Source organism: Apodemus sylvaticus, chromosome 7 (genome assembly GCF_947179515.1).
Source record: "Apodemus sylvaticus chromosome 7, mApoSyl1.1, whole genome shotgun sequence".
NCBI classification, from domain to species: domain Eukaryota; kingdom Metazoa; phylum Chordata; class Mammalia; order Rodentia; family Muridae; genus Apodemus; species Apodemus sylvaticus.
In genome coordinates this window covers 52,455,898-52,462,182 of record NC_067478.1, presented here as the reverse complement: position 1 = coordinate 52,462,182, position 6,285 = coordinate 52,455,898, and the positions used below count along the sequence as shown (strand labels likewise).

Genomic DNA, 6,285 nt, shown 5'->3' with positions numbered 1-6,285 from the left:
GAGAATCAAGGTCATTATCCATTACAACGGTGCTCCCTGGGGCCCAACATTCAATTGAGTCACAATTATGTAGACCTTTAAAAGAGCAATTTTTAATAAAAAGCACTTGGTAACCCTAACAAATTTGTCCATAAATTGAAATGATAGTAACTGAATCCATTGTTTCCTACAAATTAAATTTTAAGCAAAGTAACCTCGGCGACCAATGCGTTTCATCATTTATTTAGATGTTGAAGCTCTCGAACTAAGTTTTTACAAGCTGGTGAACACTGACAAACTATTTCTCCCACAGAACTATAACCACACATTCCCAGACAGTATAAATATATGGTTGAACTAACATTAATACACATCACCATTTTATCGATTACATAATAAAACAAATGATCAAGTATCCAATTATTAAGTTACATAGCTCAAAAGGCATATAAAATATTTCTGCTCAGTTCACTAGCAGATCCCATTTTTTCTTTTTTGCAAGAGATTGGGAAGAAAAGGGGGAAAACCATAATTCAAACACAAGTTGGAAAACTTCTGACAGGTATGGAAAACACAAAAATTTCAGAAATTTTGATTAAGAATTGGTTAGCTACAACAATGTATCTCTACATCTTAAAAATATTTACTAAATTAAAAAGCATACTCTATATGTTCTGCACAAGACAAAGGCAACATATTACTAAAAATATTTAATAGCCTCCTCTCGTTTCTTTTTCAGGCCCTCCCTGTGAGCTTGCACTTCCGTGTGCAAACATTAAATTAACTATAAGGCTTTTTGTCTGGAGACATTATTGAAGATATGTGCTTCTGTAACAAAGTTGATTTTCAAACGGAGGTTTCCCAAAACAGCACAAAATAAGAGAGATACATTAAATAATCAGCGCAAGACTTAGTTAAAAAAAACAAAAACAAAAAACCAACGGATGGCTACGCAAGCCTGATGTCTTCTGGTGTACGTGTGGGAGAGGTAAACAGTGAGCAGGCAGACGACGAGAGAGCCCTGCAGGTTTGAAATGACTGAAGGAATACACACACCGTGGGAGGGCTAGAGAGCTCTTAGTTCCTGCAATTTTGGTTCTGTATGATGCTAAAAACATACAAGTATTGTGCTGGGTATTTTGGCACCTAATCTTTCTAAATTCCTTATAGACTAATAGTATTCTGGCACAGGAGTACATTTAATGACATAACTCAATACCTTATTTTAGGAAAAGGTCAATTGATACAAATAAGAAGCACATTTTAAATGCTGACCAGCAAAATTCTTTTGCTAAGTGTCCAAACATGTTGATCATAGCCCAAATATAGAGGTTGCAATTCTGTCAGCTTGTGGCCTGATAAAACTGGTTTTCAATATTCCTGTGGCGCTTCAGTAGACTTATTCGGTAAGCCGACACATTGGGTAATTACGTATGACAAATCAGGTCCCGTGTGAAGTTCCACTCCCAAGGCAATGGCATCAGGCACCCCAGTTTTATTGAATACAACAGTTGTTTCTATGACCATTGGAATCCTTGAAGCGGAGCCGCATTTTCGGACGGTACTTCTCCAGATACAAAAGTTGCTTGCTGTTAAAAGCTCCGCGCCGCTTTTGTCTTATGAATTGTACTGCATCTTCATATTTCATTCCACCTTCAATTAATGCCAGGGCAACAAGCACCGGAGCTCTGCCAAGGCCTGCGACACAATGGACAGCAATACAGCAACCAGGTTCTTCACGAAACTTAATCTTCACAAGACTCAACCAGTCATCAACAATCTGGTTGGATGGTGGTGCCCCATCATCAAAAGGCCAGTCAAGAACACGAATGCCTTCTTTCTCCACAAGAGTAGTGTCGTAAGTTGCTTCACATACTCTTACTATTGTGGTAACTCCATACTTCTTAAGTTCCTCTATAAATTTGTTTAAGGTCGCATTGGTTGGATTGTGTGTGATAAGAAATCTCATGTTCTTGTATGTGACTTCCACAGGAGCAGGGCGGTTCATTCGAGCCATGTTAATTTAGTTTAAAAAAACACCCAATAGGGTTATGAAAGAATTAAAAAATTGAATACAGAAATGATTCAAAACAAAAAACAAAACAAAAAAACAGAAAACCTGAAGTCTACTTCAATATTCAATACACTCCACTTGAAATTCTCAGTGCTTTGAGTGTGAATTGGGAGAAACGGGCGATGAAATGAACCTCCTAACAAGAAGCAGTGATTCTTCAATCCAGTAATACTGCGGCAATACAAAGGAAGTGCACTGAGGTTTACCCCATCCAGGTCTGAGCTCTTGTAAAATGCTCTGCAGATTTCAATTCAACACGCCTGTGTCCAGGTTATCCACTCTTATGGGGGCTTCTTGGTGGAGTAGTAATGAATCTCTACAGTTCACTTGTCTGCATAGAGGTCGTGCTGTGCCTGGCAGTAATCTCCACTGCCCTTCAGAAACTCCATAAATGTGTGACCGAGAACACCACAGAACTGAGGAATATGTCTACTCATTGAAGATTGTGGCCTAATCATACAGCCGATCCCGAGGCGGCGCAGGCGGCGGCGGCAGGGCAGGCGGCGGTGGGCGTCGCGGGGCGGCGGCGGCGATGCAGGCGGCGGGGGCACCAGACGACCATGCAGTGAGCTGCCCGAAGAGCGTCGCCAAGCCGGCCGCAGCCCAGAGCCAATGCGCGCGCCCAGGCTTAACAGTAGTTCTTAATTCATAGACTCAAAATGACAAGATTGATGACTGTCAAATTTTAAATATTTGGAATGCTGCTTAACATAAGGCAAGATGTTCAGTAAATATGAATTAAATCTTCTCAATACTTAGAAAAATAAGACAACTCGTGTAGGCTGATCCTTTCATTATTGTCTCATAGAAGCCCTGTAGTAAGTTGATTAAGGTTAGTAGTAGGTAACAGTGAAATTATAATTTCAGGGCTGGAGAGATGCCTCAGAGGTCAAGAGTACTTGCTGCTGCTATAGAAAGATTGGGGTGGGATGACATCTCTGGACTACCTGAAACTCCTCTACCAGAGGACTGGATGCTTCTGCTGGCCTCAGAAGGTACCAGGCATATATATGTTGCAAATACATAGATGGATCCAAAATACTCATATGCATAAAATAAACATAAAAATCATTTAGAAACTATTTTGCATGTTTGGATGTTTTGACTGTGTAGTACCTGGGGAGGTAGAAGGAGCCATTTGATCCCTCAAATTTTGAGTTACGGATGATTTGTACTTGTTGTATGGGTACTAGCACTCAAATTCTGGCTTTCTGGATGAATAGTTAGTGGTATTTACTGCTGAGCCATTTCACAACCCCCACATAAATAGTTTTTAACAAAATAAAGATTATAATAGTTTTAAAAGAATAAGATAATTTGACATACAGAGGGAGAAACGAAAGAGATAAAGAAGGAACTAAGACTTAGGAAGATAGCAGCAGTATCACTGATTAGGAAATCTTACGTTAAAAAATACATTATTATATTACCTGGAAGTCTCTTTCAAACAACATTTTAAAAATGTTATGGTTTAAGTTGCATTTATACTTATAATGAATTTGTCTTTGCAATGTTTCTATAGCTTTACACCAAAGGATTATTTCTAATGTGAAACAGAACACAAAAGGAACATAAACTGTGTTTCCACTCTCCCACTGAGATTCTGTGATGGCGTCATGCACCATTCTGATGTGCTTGTGATTTACACAATGTGCTAAGGATTCTCCTGCATCCAGTTGCCATCCTTGCACTCAAAGCAGATTTCCATATTCTATGTAGTTTTGCTTCCTGAATGATGCCATTCCTGTCCATATATAATCACATAATTTAGTTCATTGTATGGTTTCCAATAATTATGAGCCAAGATTATTTTTATATTCATTAATGACAAAAGACAGTTTCAAATAGATAAATTTATAAATACAAAAATGAATTAGAATTTAAAAAAATGTTCATAAACTCTCATTTTGGGGGAGAGGGACTCATTTCTTTATGCCTGTTTTCAGCTAGCTAATGTTTCCCAGAGGACTTCATGTTCATATCTGTATACATAGAGCCATATATAGTAAATAACTAATTAAGGTTAACTTTCAGATAGAGATTTTAAGGGGCATTATCCAAGTGTCTTAGTCAAGGTTTCTATTCCTGCACAAACATCATGACCAAGAACCAAATTGGGGAGGAAAGGGTTTATTCAGCTTACACTTGCATTGCTGTTCATCACAAAAGGAAGTCAGGACTGGAACTCAAGCAGGTTAGGAAGCAGGAACTAATGCAGAAGCCATGGTGGGATGTTACTGGCTTGCTTCCCCTGGCTTGCTCAACCTGCTCTCTCATAGAACCCAAAACTCAGCCCAGAGATGGCACCACCCACAAGGGGCCCTCCCCTTGATCACTAATTGAGAAAATGCCTCACAGTTGGATCTCATGGAGGCACTTCCCCAACTGAAACTCCTTTCTCTGTGATAACTCCAGCCTGTGTAAAGTTGACACATAAAACCAGCCAGTACAATTAACCCCTTGTCAACTTGACACACAAACACATCACTATTAGCCTCAACCCTTACTTTTTATTCATCCTCAAGATCTACATTAATTTAAAAGTCTTACAGTCTTTACACATTAAAAAAGTTCAATTACTTCAAAATTTCCAATACCTTTAAAATTCAAAGTCTTTTAAAATTTCAGTCTCTCAACTGTGGGGTCCACTAAAATACTTTCTTCCTTCAAGAGGGAAACATATCAGGGCACAGTCACAACCAAAAGCAAAACTCAAACTCCAATGGTTCAATGTCTGGGATCAAACTCATGATCTTCCGGGTTCCTCCAAGGGCTTGGGTCACTTTTCCAGCTCTGCCTTTTGTAGCACACAGCTTGTCTTCTAGGCTCCAGCTGCCTGTACTCCACTGCTGTTGCTGTTCTTGGTAGTCATTGCATGGTACTGGCATCTCCAAAATGCTGCTATCTTCCACTGTAATTAGGCTTCACCAATAGCCTCTCATAGGCTCTCTTCATGGTGACAAGCCTCTGTTCCTATGCATGACCCCTTCAAGTTCTGAGCCATCAATTGCAACTGAGGATGCACTTTCACCAATGGCCTTATGTGGCCTCTCACTGTACCAAGAGCCTCAGCTGCTCTTCATGACCCCTTCATGCCTTCAAAACCAGAACCATCTGGGTGACTCTTACACAGTATCAAGTCCAGTCACAGCACAAAATACAACTGTGGCTATCTTTGGAACACAACCTCTGTGCTCTCAGAAAACACTTCCAGAAGATTTCACCTCAGTGATGCTGATCTCTTCTTAATCACCATTAATTTCTTAGTTCCAGCTAACCAGCATCAATAGTCCCAGTAACAAAGGTTTGCTTTAGTGGTTCTGGTATCTTGTTAGTCACAGCTGATTCTTCAGCCCCAGCTAACCAAAATCACAGAATCTTCACAATCAAAACATGGCCCTGATAAGAATCTTTAATCTTCCCTCTGAAATTTCACAAGTCAGGCCTCCATCTTCTGCAATGTTCTCAACATTATCTTCCAAGCTCTTACAGAACATTCCACAGAGTTCTTAACACCAAATGGATCATCTAGCCCAAAGTTTCAAAGTCCTTCCACAGTCCTCCCCAAAACATGGTCAGGTTGTCATAGGATACCCGACTCCTGGTACCAATTTGTCTTAGTCAGGGTTTCTATTCCTGCACAAACATCATGACCAAGAACCAAGTTGGGGAGGAAAGGGTTTATTCAGCTTACACGTCTGCATTGCTGTTCATCACAAAAGGAAGTCAGGACTGGAACTCAAGAAGGTTAGGAAGCAGGAGCTAATGCAGAAGCCATGGAGGGATGTTCCTTACTGGCTTGCTTCCCCTGGCTTGTTCAGCCTGCTCTCTTATAGAACCCAAGACTACCAGCCCAGAGATGGTACCACCCACAAAGAGCCCTCCCCTTGATCACTAATTGAGAAAACGTCTCACAGTTGGATCTCATGGAGGCACTTCCTCAACTGAAAGTCCTTTCTCTGTGATAACTCCAGCCTGTGTCAAGTTGACACACAAAACCAGCCAGTACACCAAGTCAGACAACAATCGAGTCCTAAGACTAAGACTAGTGAGCACGAAAGAAACCAAAAAAAAAAAAAAAAAAAAAAAGAAGATCATAGATTAATGCCAACCAAAGAAAGCCTAATCCTGCCTTGAGGGATTTGAGGACAGAGGGAATCAGGAGGCAAAGAATGTGGAAAGCCTCCAGAACCTAGACAGGGGTTATCATAGAGGTCTCCCAGCAGGAGTCC

At 40.4% G+C, this 6,285-nt stretch overlaps 1 pseudogene; it reads right to left on the bottom strand.

Moving 5' to 3' along the window:
* Positions 1 to 206: 206 nt before the first annotated feature.
* On the bottom strand, positions 207 to 1,997 carry LOC127688799 (protein tyrosine phosphatase type IVA 1-like; annotated as a pseudogene).
* Positions 1,998 to 6,285: the final 4,288 nt, after the last annotated feature.